Source organism: Dendrobates tinctorius, unplaced genomic scaffold, assembly GCF_039654945.1.
Source record: "Dendrobates tinctorius isolate UK_male_01 unplaced genomic scaffold, ASM3965494v1 ptg000254l, whole genome shotgun sequence".
Classification (NCBI taxonomy): domain Eukaryota; kingdom Metazoa; phylum Chordata; class Amphibia; order Anura; family Dendrobatidae; genus Dendrobates; species Dendrobates tinctorius.
Window position 1 is genome coordinate 1,763,952 of NW_027361921.1, and position 15,662 is coordinate 1,779,613.

The 15,662-nt window shown below is 35.1% G+C and overlaps 6 non-coding genes across 6 annotated transcripts; all 6 read right to left on the reverse strand.

The window, feature by feature from the left end:
* Positions 1 to 1,185: 1,185 nt before the first annotated feature.
* Positions 1,186 to 1,259, reverse strand: TRNAT-UGU (transfer RNA threonine (anticodon UGU)). Its single transcript has one exon. It is a non-coding gene; the product is annotated as a tRNA-Thr (tRNA).
* A 1,712-nt stretch (positions 1,260 to 2,971) lies between these two features.
* On the reverse strand, positions 2,972 to 3,045 carry TRNAT-UGU (transfer RNA threonine (anticodon UGU)). Its single transcript has one exon. It is a non-coding gene; the product is annotated as a tRNA-Thr (tRNA).
* A 1,097-nt stretch (positions 3,046 to 4,142) lies between these two features.
* Positions 4,143 to 4,216, reverse strand: TRNAT-UGU (transfer RNA threonine (anticodon UGU)). The gene has a single exon. It is a non-coding gene; the product is annotated as a tRNA-Thr (tRNA).
* A 1,898-nt stretch (positions 4,217 to 6,114) lies between these two features.
* Positions 6,115 to 6,188, reverse strand: TRNAT-UGU (transfer RNA threonine (anticodon UGU)). Its single transcript has one exon. It is a non-coding gene; the product is annotated as a tRNA-Thr (tRNA).
* A 3,684-nt stretch (positions 6,189 to 9,872) lies between these two features.
* Positions 9,873 to 9,946, reverse strand: TRNAT-UGU (transfer RNA threonine (anticodon UGU)). Its single transcript has one exon. It is a non-coding gene; the product is annotated as a tRNA-Thr (tRNA).
* Positions 9,947 to 12,826: 2,880 nt separating this feature from the next.
* TRNAT-UGU (transfer RNA threonine (anticodon UGU)) lies at positions 12,827 to 12,900 on the reverse strand. The gene has a single exon. It is a non-coding gene; the product is annotated as a tRNA-Thr (tRNA).
* Positions 12,901 to 15,662: the final 2,762 nt, after the last annotated feature.

Sequence of the window (15,662 nt, forward strand, 5' to 3'; positions counted from 1 at the left end):
TGAGAAGACAAAAACAAGTTACTGCTGAGAGTTGAACTCAGGATCTCCTGTTTACAAGACAGGCGCTTTAACCAACTAAGCCACAGAACCACATGTTCTGTTGGTGAATATTTATTATTCTGCTTTTTCCGAAAACTGCTATGAAAATTTGTAGCATCTAATGTGTAATTCCACTGGTTTTAATTTGTAATGCTTGAGCCCATCCTATATTCTCTAAAGAAAGTTATTTCATCTGATTCCTTTTAGAGCATTTCAAAAGCAAAATTTTTTTTTTACTCAAATTCCACTGGTTTTAATTTGTAATGCTTGAAGCCATCCTATATTCTCTAAAGAAACTTATTTCATCTAATTCCTTTTAGAGCATTTCAAAAGCAGAAAGTTTTTTTCTCTCAATTACACTTTATTAGTGCTTTGGGAAAGACATGTTTGATGTCAAACAGAAGTGAAAGCCTTCTTTTTCGGCTAACAGCCCCAAACTGACATGAAGAAAGGAAAGCACTGCTGACATTCGAAATCAAGATTTTCTGTTTACTAAACAGGCTCTTTGACCAACTTGTCTACATCACAAAAAGATGTGATATATTGGAAAGACTGCTTAGAGAGTCAGGTGCGGAAAGTGGAGGAATTTCAAAATAAAATCCATTGGTTAAGTTGTCAAGCTTGAAGCAATCTTACTTCCTTTTCAGCATTTAGATGAGATTCTTAATCTCACAATTGCACTATCAGTAGGGCTGGAACAATGGCAAATTTGAGTTTGCACACAGGTAAAACACACCTGCTTTAAGATAGAAAGCTTATTCTTGAGAAGATGTAGCATCTTGGTTAAGTTGGTTAAGTTGTCAAGCTTGAAGCAATCTTACTTCCTTTTCAGCATTTAGATGAGATTCTTAATCTCACAATTGCACTATCAGTAGGGCTGGAACAATGGCAAATTTGAGTTTGCACACAGGTAAAACACACCTGCTTTAAGATAGGAAGCTTATTCTTGAGAAGATGTAGCATCTTGGTTAAGTTGGTTAAGTTGTCAAGCTTGAAGCAATCTTACTTCCTTTCCAGCATTTAGATGAGATTCTTAATCTCACAATTGCACTATCAGTAGGGCTGGAACAATGGCAAATTTGAATTTGCACACAGGTAAAAGACCTGCTTTAAGATAGGAAGCTTATTCTTGAGAAGATGAAAACAAGGTACTGCTGAGAGTTGAACTCAGGCTCTCCTGTTTACAAGACAGGCACTTTAACCAACTAAGCCACAGCACCCCAATTTTCATGTGTGAATATTTATTATTCTGCTTTTTCTGAAAACTGCTATGAAAATATGTAGCATCTAATGTGTAATTCCACTGGTTTTAATTTGTAATGCTTGAGCCCATCCTATATTCTCTAAAGAAAGTTATTTCATCTGATTCCTTTTAGAGCATTTCAAAAGCAAAATTTTTTTTTTACTCAAATTCCACTGGTTTTAATTTGTAATGCTTGAAGCCATCCTATATTCTCTAAAGAAACTTATTTCATCTAATTCCTTTTAGAGCATTTCAAAAGCAGAAAGTTTTTTTTCTCTCAATTACACTTTATTAGTGCTTTGGGAAAGACATGTTTGATGTCAAACAAAAGTGAAAGTCCTCTTTTTCGGCTAACAGCCCCAAACTGACATGAAGAAAGGAAAGCACTGCTGACATTCGAAATCAAGATTTTCTGTTTACTAAACAGGCTCTTTGACCAACTTGTCTACATCACAAAAAGATGTGATATATTGGAAAGACTGCTTAGAGAGTCAGGTGCGGAAAGTGGAGGCATTTCAAAATAAAATCCATTGGTTAAGTTGTCAAGCTTGAAGCAATCTTACTTCCTTTTCAGCATTTAGATGAGATTCTTAATCTCACAATTGCACTATCAGTAGGGCTGGAACAATGGCAAATTTGAGTTTGCACACAGGTAAAACACACCTGCTTTAAGATAGGAAGCTTATTCTTGAGAAGACAAAAACAAGTTACTGCTGAGAGTTGAACTCAGGATCTCCTGTTTACAAGACAGGCGCTTTAACCAACTAAGCCACAGAACCACATGTTCTGTTGGTGAATATTTATTATTCTGCTTTTTCCGAAAACTGCTATGAAAATTTGTAGCATCTAATGTGTAATTCCACTGGTTTTAATTTGTAATGCTTGAGCCCATCCTATATTCTCTAAAGAAAGTTATTTCATCTGATTCCTTTTAGAGCATTTCAAAAGCAAAAATTTTTTTTTTCTCAAATTCCACTGGTTTTAATTTGTAATGCTTGAAGCCATCCTATATTCTCTAAAGAAACTTATTTCATCTAATTCCTTTTAGAGCATTTCAAAAGCAGAAAGTTTTTTTCTCTCAATTACACTTTATTAGTGCTTTGGGAAAGACATGTTTGATGTCAAACAGAAGTGAAAGTCTTCTTTTTCGGCTAACAGCCCCAAACTGACATGAAGAAAGGAAAGCACTGCTGACATTCGAAATCAAGATTTTCTGTTTACTAAACAGGCTCTTTGACCAACTTGTCTACATCACAAAAAGATGTGATATATTGGAAAGACTGCTTAGAGAGTCAGGTGCGGAAAGTGGAGGAATTTCAAAATAAAATCCATTGGTTAAGTTGTCAAGCTTGAAGCAATCTTACTTCCTTTTCAGCATTTAGATGAGATTCTTAATCTCACAATTGCACTATCAGTAGGGCTGGAACAATGGCAAATTTGAGTTTGCACACAGGTAAAACACACCTGCTTTAAGATAGGAAGTTTATTCTTGAGAAGATGTAGCATCTTGGTTAAGTTGGTTAAGTTGTCAAGCTTGAAGCAATCTTACTTCCTTTTCAGCATTTAGATGAGATTCTTAATCTCACAATTGCACTATCAGTAGGGCTGGAACAATGGCAAATTTGAATTTGCACACAGGTAAAAGACCTGCTTTAAGATAGGAAGCTTATTCTTGAGAAGATGAAAACAAGGTACTGCTGAGAGTTGAACTCAGGCTCTCCTGTTTACAAGACAGGCACTTTAACCAACTAAGCCACAGCACCCCAATTTTCATGTGTGAATATTTATTATTCTGCTTTTTCTGAAAACTGCTATGAAAATTTGTAGCATCTAATGTGTAATTCCACTGGTTTTAATTTGTAATGCTTGAGCCCATCCTATATTCTCTAAAGAAAGTTATTTCATCTGATTCCTTTTAGAGCATTTCAAAAGCAAAATTTTTTTTTTTACTCAAATTCCACTGGTTTTAATTTGTAATGCTTGAAGCCATCCTATATTCTCTAAAGAAACTTATTTCATCTAATTCCTTTTAGAGCATTTCAAAAGCAGAAAGTTTTTTTTCTCTCAATTACACTTTATTAGTGCTTTGGGAAAGACATGTTTGATGTCAAACAAAAGTGAAAGTCTTCTTTTTCGGCTAACAGCCCCAAACTGACATGAAGAAAGGAAAGCACTGCTGACATTCGAAATCAAGATTTTCTGTTTACTAAACAGGCTCTTTGACCAACTTGTCTACATCACAAAAAGATGTGATATATTGGAAAGACTGCTTAGAGAGTCAGGTGCGGAAAGTGGAGGAATTTCAAAATAAAATCCATTGGTTAAGTTGTCAAGCTTGAAGCAATCTTACTTCCTTTTCAGCATTTAGATGAGATTCTTAATCTCACAATTGCACTATCAGTAGGGCTGGAACAATGGCAAATTTGAGTTTGCACACAGGTAAAACACACCTGCTTTAAGATAGAAAGCTTATTCTTGAGAAGATGTAGCATCTTGGTTAAGTTGGTTAAGTTGTCAAGCTTGAAGCAATCTTACTTCCTTTTCAGCATTTAGATGAGATTCTTAATCTCACAATTGCACTATCAGTAGGGCTGGAACAATGGCAAATTTGAGTTTGCACACAGGTAAAACACACCTGCTTTAAGATAGGAAGCTTATTCTTGAGAAGATGTAGCATCTTGGTTAAGTTGGTTAAGTTGTCAAGCTTGAAGCAATCTTACTTCCTTTTCAGCATTTAGATGAGATTCTTAATCTCACAATTGCACTATCAGTAGGGCTGGAACAATGGCAAATTTGAATTTGCACACAGGTAAAAGACCTGCTTTAAGATAGGAAGCTTATTCTTGAGAAGATAAAAACAAGGTACTGCTGAGAGTTGAACTCAGGTTCTCCTGTTTACAAGACAGGCACTTTAACCAACTAAGCCACAGCACCCCAATTTTCATGTGTGAATATTTATTATTCTGCTTTTTCTGAAAACTGCTATGAAAATTTGTAGCATCTAATGTGTAATTCCACTGGTTTTAATTTGTAATGCTTGAGCCCATCCTATATTCTCTAAAGAAAGTTATTTCATCTGATTCCTTTTAGAGCATTTCAAAAGCAAAATTTTTTTTTTTACTCAAATTCCACTGGTTTTAATTTGTAATGCTTGAAGCCATCCTATATTCTCTAAAGAAACTTATTTCATCTAATTCCTTTTAGAGCATTTCAAAATCAGAAAGTTTTTTGTCTCTCAATTACACTTTATTAGTGCTTTGGGAAAGACATGTTTGATGTCAAACAAAAGTGAAAGTCCTCTTTTTCGGCTAACAGCCCCAAACTGACATGAAGAAAGGAAAGCACTGCTGACATTCGAAATCAAGATTTTCTGTTTACTAAACAGGCTCTTTGACCAACTTGTCTACATCACAAAAAGATGTGATATATTGGAAAGACTGCTTAGAGAGTCAGGTGCGGAAAGTGGAGGCATTTCAAAATAAAATCCATTGGTTAAGTTGTCAAGCTTGAAGCAATCTTACTTCCTTTTCAGCATTTAGATGAGATTCTTAATCTCACAATTGCACTATCAGTAGGGCTGGAACAATGGCAAATTTGAGTTTGCACACAGGTAAAACACACCTGCTTTAAGATAGGAAGCTTATTCTTGAGAAGACAAAAACAAGTTACTGCTGAGAGTTGAACTCAGGATCTCCTGTTTACAAGACAGGCGCTTTAACCAACTAAGCCACAGAACCACATGTTCTGTTGGTGAATATTTATTATTCTGCTTTTTCCGAAAACTGCTATGAAAATTTGTAGCATCTAATGTGTAATTCCACTGGTTTTAATTTGTAATGCTTGAGCCCATCCTATATTCTCTAAAGAAAGTTATTTCATCTGATTCCTTTTAGAGCATTTCAAAAGCAAAATTTTTTTTTTACTCAAATTCCACTGGTTTTAATTTGTAATGCTTGAAGCCATCCTATATTCTCTAAAGAAACTTATTTCATCTAATTCCTTTTAGAGCATTTCAAAAGCAGAAAGTTTTTTTCTCTCAATTACACTTTATTAGTGCTTTGGGAAAGACATGTTTGATGTCAAACAGAAGTGAAAGCCTTCTTTTTCGGCTAACAGCCCCAAACTGACATGAAGAAAGGAAAGCACTGCTGACATTCGAAATCAAGATTTTCTGTTTACTAAACAGGCTCTTTGACCAACTTGTCTACATCACAAAAAGATGTGATATATTGGAAAGACTGCTTAGAGAGTCAGGTGCGGAAAGTGGAGGAATTTCAAAATAAAATCCATTGGTTAAGTTGTCAAGCTTGAAGCAATCTTACTTCCTTTTCAGCATTTAGATGAGATTCTTAATCTCACAATTGCACTATCAGTAGGGCTGGAACAATGGCAAATTTGAGTTTGCACACAGGTAAAACACACCTGCTTTAAGATAGAAAGCTTATTCTTGAGAAGATGTAGCATCTTGGTTAAGTTGGTTAAGTTGTCAAGCTTGAAGCAATCTTACTTCCTTTTCAGCATTTAGATGAGATTCTTAATCTCACAATTGCACTATCAGTAGGGCTGGAACAATGGCAAATTTGAGTTTGCACACAGGTAAAACACACCTGCTTTAAGATAGGAAGCTTATTCTTGAGAAGATGTAGCATCTTGGTTAAGTTGGTTAAGTTGTCAAGCTTGAAGCAATCTTACTTCCTTTCCAGCATTTAGATGAGATTCTTAATCTCACAATTGCACTATCAGTAGGGCTGGAACAATGGCAAATTTGAATTTGCACACAGGTAAAAGACCTGCTTTAAGATAGGAAGCTTATTCTTGAGAAGATGAAAACAAGGTACTGCTGAGAGTTGAACTCAGGCTCTCCTGTTTACAAGACAGGCACTTTAACCAACTAAGCCACAGCACCCCAATTTTCATGTGTGAATATTTATTATTCTGCTTTTTCTGAAAACTGCTATGAAAATATGTAGCATCTAATGTGTAATTCCACTGGTTTTAATTTGTAATGCTTGAGCCCATCCTATATTCTCTAAAGAAAGTTATTTCATCTGATTCCTTTTAGAGCATTTCAAAAGCAAAATTTTTTTTTTACTCAAATTCCACTGGTTTTAATTTGTAATGCTTGAAGCCATCCTATATTCTCTAAAGAAACTTATTTCATCTAATTCCTTTTAGAGCATTTCAAAAGCAGAAAGTTTTTTTTCTCTCAATTACACTTTATTAGTGCTTTGGGAAAGACATGTTTGATGTCAAACAAAAGTGAAAGTCCTCTTTTTCGGCTAACAGCCCCAAACTGACATGAAGAAAGGAAAGCACTGCTGACATTCGAAATCAAGATTTTCTGTTTACTAAACAGGCTCTTTGACCAACTTGTCTACATCACAAAAAGATGTGATATATTGGAAAGACTGCTTAGAGAGTCAGGTGCGGAAAGTGGAGGCATTTCAAAATAAAATCCATTGGTTAAGTTGTCAAGCTTGAAGCAATCTTACTTCCTTTTCAGCATTTAGATGAGATTCTTAATCTCACAATTGCACTATCAGTAGGGCTGGAACAATGGCAAATTTGAGTTTGCACACAGGTAAAACACACCTGCTTTAAGATAGGAAGCTTATTCTTGAGAAGACAAAAACAAGTTACTGCTGAGAGTTGAACTCAGGATCTCCTGTTTACAAGACAGGCGCTTTAACCAACTAAGCCACAGAACCACATGTTCTGTTGGTGAATATTTATTATTCTGCTTTTTCCGAAAACTGCTATGAAAATTTGTAGCATCTAATGTGTAATTCCACTGGTTTTAATTTGTAATGCTTGAGCCCATCCTATATTCTCTAAAGAAAGTTATTTCATCTGATTCCTTTTAGAGCATTTCAAAAGCAAAAATTTTTTTTTTCTCAAATTCCACTGGTTTTAATTTGTAATGCTTGAAGCCATCCTATATTCTCTAAAGAAACTTATTTCATCTAATTCCTTTTAGAGCATTTCAAAAGCAGAAAGTTTTTTTCTCTCAATTACACTTTATTAGTGCTTTGGGAAAGACATGTTTGATGTCAAACAGAAGTGAAAGTCTTCTTTTTCGGCTAACAGCCCCAAACTGACATGAAGAAAGGAAAGCACTGCTGACATTCGAAATCAAGATTTTCTGTTTACTAAACAGGCTCTTTGACCAACTTGTCTACATCACAAAAAGATGTGATATATTGGAAAGACTGCTTAGAGAGTCAGGTGCGGAAAGTGGAGGAATTTCAAAATAAAATCCATTGGTTAAGTTGTCAAGCTTGAAGCAATCTTACTTCCTTTTCAGCATTTAGATGAGATTCTTAATCTCACAATTGCACTATCAGTAGGGCTGGAACAATGGCAAATTTGAGTTTGCACACAGGTAAAACACACCTGCTTTAAGATAGAAAGCTTATTCTTGAGAAGATGTAGCATCTTGGTTAAGTTGGTTAAGTTGTCAAGCTTGAAGCAATCTTACTTCCTTTTCAGCATTTAGATGAGATTCTTAATCTCACAATTGCACTATCAGTAGGGCTGGAACAATGGCAAATTTGAATTTGCACACAGGTAAAAGACCTGCTTTAAGATAGGAAGCTTATTCTTGAGAAGATGAAAACAAGGTACTGCTGAGAGTTGAACTCAGGCTCTCCTGTTTACAAGACAGGCACTTTAAACAACTAAGCCACAGCACCCCAATTTTCATGTGTGAATATTTATTATTCTGCTTTTTCTGAAAACTGCTATGAAAATTTGTAGCATCTAATGTGTAATTCCACTGGTTTTAATTTGTAATGCTTGAGCCCATCCTATATTCTCTAAAGAAAGTTATTTCATCTGATTCCTTTTAGAGCATTTCAAAAGCAAAATTTTTTTTTTTACTCAAATTCCACTGGTTTTAATTTGTAATGCTTGAAGCCATCCTATATTCTCTAAAGAAACTTATTTCATCTAATTCCTTTTAGAGCATTTCAAAAGCAGAAAGTTTTTTTTCTCTCAATTACACTTTATTAGTGCTTTGGGAAAGACATGTTTGATGTCAAACAAAAGTGAAAGTCCTCTTTTTCGGCTAACAGCCCCAAACTGACATGAAGAAAGGAAAGCACTGCTGACATTCGAAATCAAGATTTTCTGTTTACTAAACAGGCTCTTTGACCAACTTGTCTACATCACAAAAAGATGTGATATATTGGAAAGACTGCTTAGAGAGTCAGGTGCGGAAAGTGGAGGCATTTCAAAATAAAATCCATTGGTTAAGTTGTCAAGCTTGAAGCAATCTTACTTCCTTTTCAGCATTTAGATGAGATTCTTAATCTCACAATTGCACTATCAGTAGGGCTGGAACAATGGCAAATTTGAGTTTGCACACAGGTAAAACACACCTGCTTTCAGATAGGAAGCTTATTCTTGAGAAGACAAAAACAAGTTACTGCTGAGAGTTGAACTCAGGATCTCCTGTTTACAAGACAGGCGCTTTAACCAACTAAGCCACAGAACCACATGTTCTGTTGGTGAATATTTATTATTCTGCTTTTTCCTAAAACTGCTATGAAAATTTGTAGCATCTAATGTGTAATTCCACTGGTTTTAATTTGTAATGCTTGAGCCCATCCTATATTCTCTAAAGAAAGTTATTTCATCTGATTCCTTTTAGAGCATTTCAAAAGCAAAATTTTTTTTTTACTCAAATTCCACTGGTTTTAATTTGTAATGCTTGAAGCCATCCTATATTCTCTAAAGAAACTTATTTCATCTAATTCCTTTTAGAGCATTTCAAAAGCAGAAAGTTTTTTTCTCTCAATTACACTTTATTAGTGCTTTGGGAAAGACATGTTTGATGTCAAACAGAAGTGAAAGTCTTCTTTTTCGGCTAACAGCCCCAAACTGACATGAAGAAAGGAAAGCACTGCTGACATTCGAAATCAAGATTTTCTGTTTACTAAACAGGCTCTTTGACCAACTTGTCTACATCACAAAAAGATGTGATATATTGGAAAGACTGCTTAGAGAGTCAGGTGCGGAAAGTGGAGGAATTTCAAAATAAAATCCATTGGTTAAGTTGTCAAGCTTGAAGCAATCTTACTTCCTTTTCAGCATTTAGATGAGATTCTTAATCTCACAATTGCACTATCAGTAGGGCTGGAACAATGGCAAATTTGAGTTTGCACACAGGTAAAACACACCTGCTTTAAGATAGAAAGCTTATTCTTGAGAAGATGTAGCATCTTGGTTAAGTTGGTTAAGTTGTCAAGCTTGAAGCAATCTTACTTCCTTTTCAGCATTTAGATGAGATTCTTAATCTCACAATTGCACTATCAGTAGGGCTGGAACAATGGCAAATTTGAGTTTGCACACAGGTAAAACACACCTGCTTTAAGATAGGAAGCTTATTCTTGAGAAGATGTAGCATCTTGGTTAAGTTGGTTAAGTTGTCAAGCTTGAAGCAATCTTACTTCCTTTTCAGCATTTAGATGAGATTCTTAATCTCACAATTGCACTATCAGGAGGGCTGGAACAATGGCAAATTTGAATTTGCACACAGGTAAAAGACCTGCTTTAAGATAGGAAGCTTATTCTTGAGAAGATGAAAACAAGGTACTGCTGAGAGTTGAACTCAGGCTCTCCTGTTTACAAGACAGGCACTTTAACCAACTAAGCCACAGCACCCCATTTTTCATGTGTGAATATTTATTATTCTGCTTTTTCTGAAAACTGCTATGAAAATTTGTAGCATCTAATGTGTAATTCCACTGGTTTTAATTTGTAATGCTTGAGCCCATCCTATATTCTCTAAAGAAAGTTATTTCATCTGATTCCTTTTAGAGCATTTCAAAAGCAAAATTTTTGTTTTACTCAAATTCCACTGGTTTTAATTTGTAATGCTTGAAGCCATCCTATATTCTCTAAAGAAACTTATTTCATCTAATTCCTTTCAGAGCATTTCAAAAGCAGAAAGTTTTTTTCTCTCAATTACACTTTATTAGTGCTTTGGGAAAGACATGTTTGATGTCAAACAGAAGTGAAAGTCTTCTTTTTCGGCTAACAGCCCCAAACTGACATGAAGAAAGGAAAGCACTGCTGACATTCGAAATCAAGATTTTCTGTTTACTAAACAGGCTCTTTGACCAACTTGTCTACATCACAAAAAGATGTGATATATTGGAAAGACTGCTTAGAGAGTCAGGTGCGGAAAGTGGAGGAATTTCAAAATAAAATCCATTGGTTAAGTTGTCAAGCTTGAAGCAATCTTACTTCCTTTTCAGCATTTAGATGAGATTCTTAATCTCACAATTGCACTATCAGTAGGGCTGGAACAATGGCAAATTTGAGTTTGCACACAGGTAAAACACACCTGCTTTAAGATAGAAAGCTTATTCTTGAGAAGATGTAGCATCTTGGTTAAGTTGGTTAAGTTGTCAAGCTTGAAGCAATCTTACTTCCTTTTCAGCATTTAGATGAGATTCTTAATCTCACAATTGCACTATCAGTAGGGCTGGAACAATGGCAAATTTGAGTTTGCACACAGGTAAAACACACCTGCTTTAAGATAGGAAGCTTATTCTTGAGAAGATGTAGCATCTTGGTTAAGTTGGTTAAGTTGTCAAGCTTGAAGCAATCTTACTTCCTTTTCAGCATTTAGATGAGATTCTTAATCCCACAATTGCACTATCAGTAGGGCTGGAACAATGGCAAATTTGAATTTGCACACAGGTAAAAGACCTGCTTTAAGATAGGAAGCTTATTCTTGAGAAGATAAAAACAAGGTACTGCTGAGAGTTGAACTCAGGCTCTCCTGTTTACATGACAGGCACTTTAACCAACTAAGCCACAGCACCCCAATTTTCATGTGTGAATATTTATTATTCTGCTTTTTCTGAAAACTGCTATGAAAATTTGTAGCATCTAATGTGTAATTCCACTGGTTTTAATTTGTAATGCTTGAGCCCATCCTATATTCTCTAAAGAAAGTTATTTCATCTGATTCCTTTTAGAGCATTTCAAAAGCAAAATTTTTGTTTTACTCAAATTCCACTGGTTTTAATTTGTAATGCTTGAAGCCATCCTATATTCTCTAAAGAAACTTATTTCATCTAATTCCTTTTAGAGCATTTCAAAAGCAGAAAGTTTTTTTCTCTCAATTACACTTTATTAGTGCTTTGGGAAAGACATGTTTGATGTCAAACAGAAGTGAAAGTCTTCTTTTTCGGCTAACAGCCCCAAACTGACATGAAGAAAGGAAAGCACTGCTGACATTCGAAATCAAGATTTTCTGTTTACTAAACAGGCTCTTTGACCAACTTGTCTACATCACAAAAAGATGTGATATATTGGAAAGACTGCTTAGAGAGTCAGGTGCGGAAAGTGGAGGAATTTCAAAATAAAATCCATTGGTTAAGTTGTCAAGCTTGAAGCAATCTTACTTCCTTTTCAGCATTTAGATGAGATTCTTAATCTCACAATTGCACTATCAGTAGGGCTGGAACAATGGCAAATTTGAGTTTGCACACAGGTAAAACACACCTGCTTTCAGATAGGAAGCTTATTCTTGAGAAGACAAAAACAAGTTACTGCTGAGAGTTGAACTCAGGATCTCCTGTTTACAAGACAGGCGCTTTAACCAACTAAGCCACAGAACCACATGTTCTGTTGGTGAATATTTATTATTCTGCTTTTTCCTAAAACTGCTATGAAAATTTGTAGCATCTAATGTGTAATTCCACTGGTTTTAATTTGTAATGCTTGAGCCCATCCTATATTCTCTAAAGAAAGTTATTTCATCTGATTCCTTTTAGAGCATTTCAAAAGCAAAATTTTTTTTTTACTCAAATTCCACTGGTTTTAATTTGTAATGCTTGAAGCCATCCTATATTCTCTAAAGAAACTTATTTCATCTAATTCCTTTTAGAGCATTTCAAAAGCAGAAAGTTTTTTTCTCTCAATTACACTTTATTAGTGCTTTGGGAAAGACATGTTTGATGTCAAACAGAAGTGAAAGTCTTCTTTTTCGGCTAACAGCCCCAAACTGACATGAAGAAAGGAAAGCACTGCTGACATTCGAAATCAAGATTTTCTGTTTACTAAACAGGCTCTTTGACCAACTTGTCTACATCACAAAAAGATGTGATATATTGGAAAGACTGCTTAGAGAGTCAGGTGCGGAAAGTGGAGGAATTTCAAAATAAAATCCATTGGTTAAGTTGTCAAGCTTGAAGCAATCTTACTTCCTTTTCAGCATTTAGATGAGATTCTTAATCTCACAATTGCACTATCAGTAGGGCTGGAACAATGGCAAATTTGAGTTTGCACACAGGTAAAACACACCTGCTTTAAGATAGGAAGCTTATTCTTGAGAAGATGTAGCATCTTGGTTAAGTTGGTTAAGTTGTCAAGCTTGAAGCAATCTTACTTCCTTTTCAGCATTTAGATGAGATTCTTAATCTCACAATTGCACTATCAGTAGGGCTGGAACAATGGCAAATTTGAATTTGCACACAGGTAAAAGACCTGCTTTAAGATAGGAAGCTTATTCTTGAGAAGATGAAAACAAGGTACTGCTGAGAGTTGAACTCAGGCTCTCCTGTTTACAAGACAGGCACTTTAACCAACTAAGCCACAGCACCCCAATTTTCATGTGTGAATATTTATTATTCTGCTTTTTCTGAAAACTGCTATGAAAATTTGTAGCATCTAATGTGTAATTCCACTGGTTTTAATTTGTAATGCTTGAGCCCATCCTATATTCTCTAAAGAAAGTTATTTCATCTGATTCCTTTTAGAGCATTTCAAAAGCAAAATTTTTTTTTTACTCAAATTCCACTGGTTTTAATTTGTAATGCTTGAAGCCATCCTATATTCTCTAAAGAAACTTATTTCATCTAATTCCTTTTAGAGCATTTCAAAAGCAGAAAGTTTTTTTTCTCTCAATTACACTTTATTAGTGCTTTGGGAAAGACATGTTTGATGTCAAACAAAAGTGAAAGTCCTCTTTTTCGGCTAACAGCCCCAAACTGACATGAAGAAAGGAAAGCACTGCTGACATTCGAAATCAAGATTTTCTGTTTACTAAACAGGCTCTTTGACCAACTTGTCTACATCACAAAAAGATGTGATATATTGGAAAGACTGCTTAGAGAGTCAGGTGCGGAAAGTGGAGGCATTTCAAAATAAAATCCATTGGTTAAGTTGTCAAGCTTGAAGCAATCTTACTTCCTTTTCAGCATTTAGATGAGATTCTTAATCTCACAATTGCACTATCAGTAGGGCTGGAACAATGGCAAATTTGAGTTTGCACACAGGTAAAACACACCTGCTTTAAGATAGGAAGCTTATTCTTGAGAAGACAAAAACAAGTTACTGCTGAGAGTTGAACTCAGGATCTCCTGTTTACAAGACAGGCGCTTTAACCAACTAAGCCACAGAACCACATGTTCTGTTGGTGAATATTTATTATTCTGCTTTTTCCGAAAAATGCTATAAAAATTTGTAGCATCTAATGTGTAATTCCACTGGTTTTAATTTGTAATGCTTGAGCCCATCCTATATTCTCTAAAGAAAGTTATTTCATCTGATTCCTTTTAGAGCATTTCAAAAGCAAAATTTTTTTTTTTCTCAAATTCCACTGGTTTTAATTTGTAATGCTTGAAGCCATCCTATATTCTCTAAAGAAACTTATTTCATCTAATTCCTTTTAGAGCATTTCAAAAGCAGAAAGTTTTTTTCTCTCAATTACACTTTATTAGTGCTTTGGGAAAGACATGTTTGATGTCAAACAGAAGTGAAAGTCTTCTTTTTCGGCTAACAGCCCCAAACTGACATGAAGAAAGGAAAGCACTGCTGACATTCGAAATCAAGATTTTCTGTTTACTAAACAGGCTCTTTGACCAACTTGTCTACATCACAAAAAGATGTGATATATTGGAAAGACTGCTTAGAGAGTCAGGTGCGGAAAGTGGAGGAATTTCAAAATAAAATCCATTGGTTAAGTTGTCAAGCTTGAAGCAATCTTACTTCCTTTTCAGCATTTAGATGAGATTCTTAATCCCACAATTGCACTATCAGTAGGGCTGGAACAATGGCAAATTTGAATTTGCACACAGGTAAAAGACCTGCTTTAAGATAGGAAGCTTATTCTTGAGAAGATAAAAACAAGGTACTGCTGAGAGTTGAACTCAGGCTCTCCTGTTTACATGACAGGCACTTTAACCAACTAAGCCACAGCACCCCAATTTTCATGTGTGAATATTTATTATTCTGCTTTTTCTGAAAACTGCTATGAAAATTTGTAGCATCTAATGTGTAATTCCACTGGTTTTAATTTGTAATGCTTGAGCCCATCCTATATTCTCTAAAGAAAGTTATTTCATCTGATTCCTTTTAGAGCATTTCAAAAGCAAAATTTTTGTTTTACTCAAATTCCACTGGTTTTAATTTGTAATGCTTGAAGCCATCCTATATTCTCTAAAGAAACTTATTTCATCTAATTCCTTTTAGAGCATTTCAAAAGCAGAAAGTTTTTTTCTCTCAATTACACTTTATTAGTGCTTTGGGAAAGACATGTTTGATGTCAAACAGAAGTGAAAGTCTTCTTTTTCGGCTAACAGCCCCAAACTGACATGAAGAAAGGAAAGCACTGCTGACATTCGAAATCAAGATTTTCTGTTTACTAAACAGGCTCTTTGACCAACTTGTCTACATCACAAAAAGATGTGATATATTGGAAAGACTGCTTAGAGAGTCAGGTGCGGAAAGTGGAGGAATTTCAAAATAAAATCCATTGGTTAAGTTGTCAAGCTTGAAGCAATCTTACTTCCTTTTCAGCATTTAGATGAGATTCTTAATCTCACAATTGCACTATCAGTAGGGCTGGAACAATGGCAAATTTGAGTTTGCACACAGGTAAAACACACCTGCTTTCAGATAGGAAGCTTATTCTTGAGAAGACAAAAACAAGTTACTGCTGAGAGTTGAACTCAGGATCTCCTGTTTACAAGACAGGCGCTTTAACCAACTAAGCCACAGAACCACATGTTCTGTTGGTGAATATTTATTATTCTGCTTTTTCCTAAAACTGCTATGAAAATTTGTAGCATCTAATGTGTAATTCCACTGGTTTTAATTTGTAATGCTTGAGCCCATCCTATATTCTCTAAAGAAAGTTATTTCATCTGATTCCTTTTAGAGCATTTCAAAAGCAAAATTTTTTTTTTACTCAAATTCCACTGGTTTTAATTTGTAATGCTTGAAGCCATCCTATATTCTCTAAAGAAACTTATTTCATCTAATTCCTTTTAGAGCATTTCAAAAGCAGAAAGTTTTTTTCTCTCAATTACACTTTATTAGTGCTTTGGGAAAGACATGTTTGATGTCAAACAGAAGTGAAAGT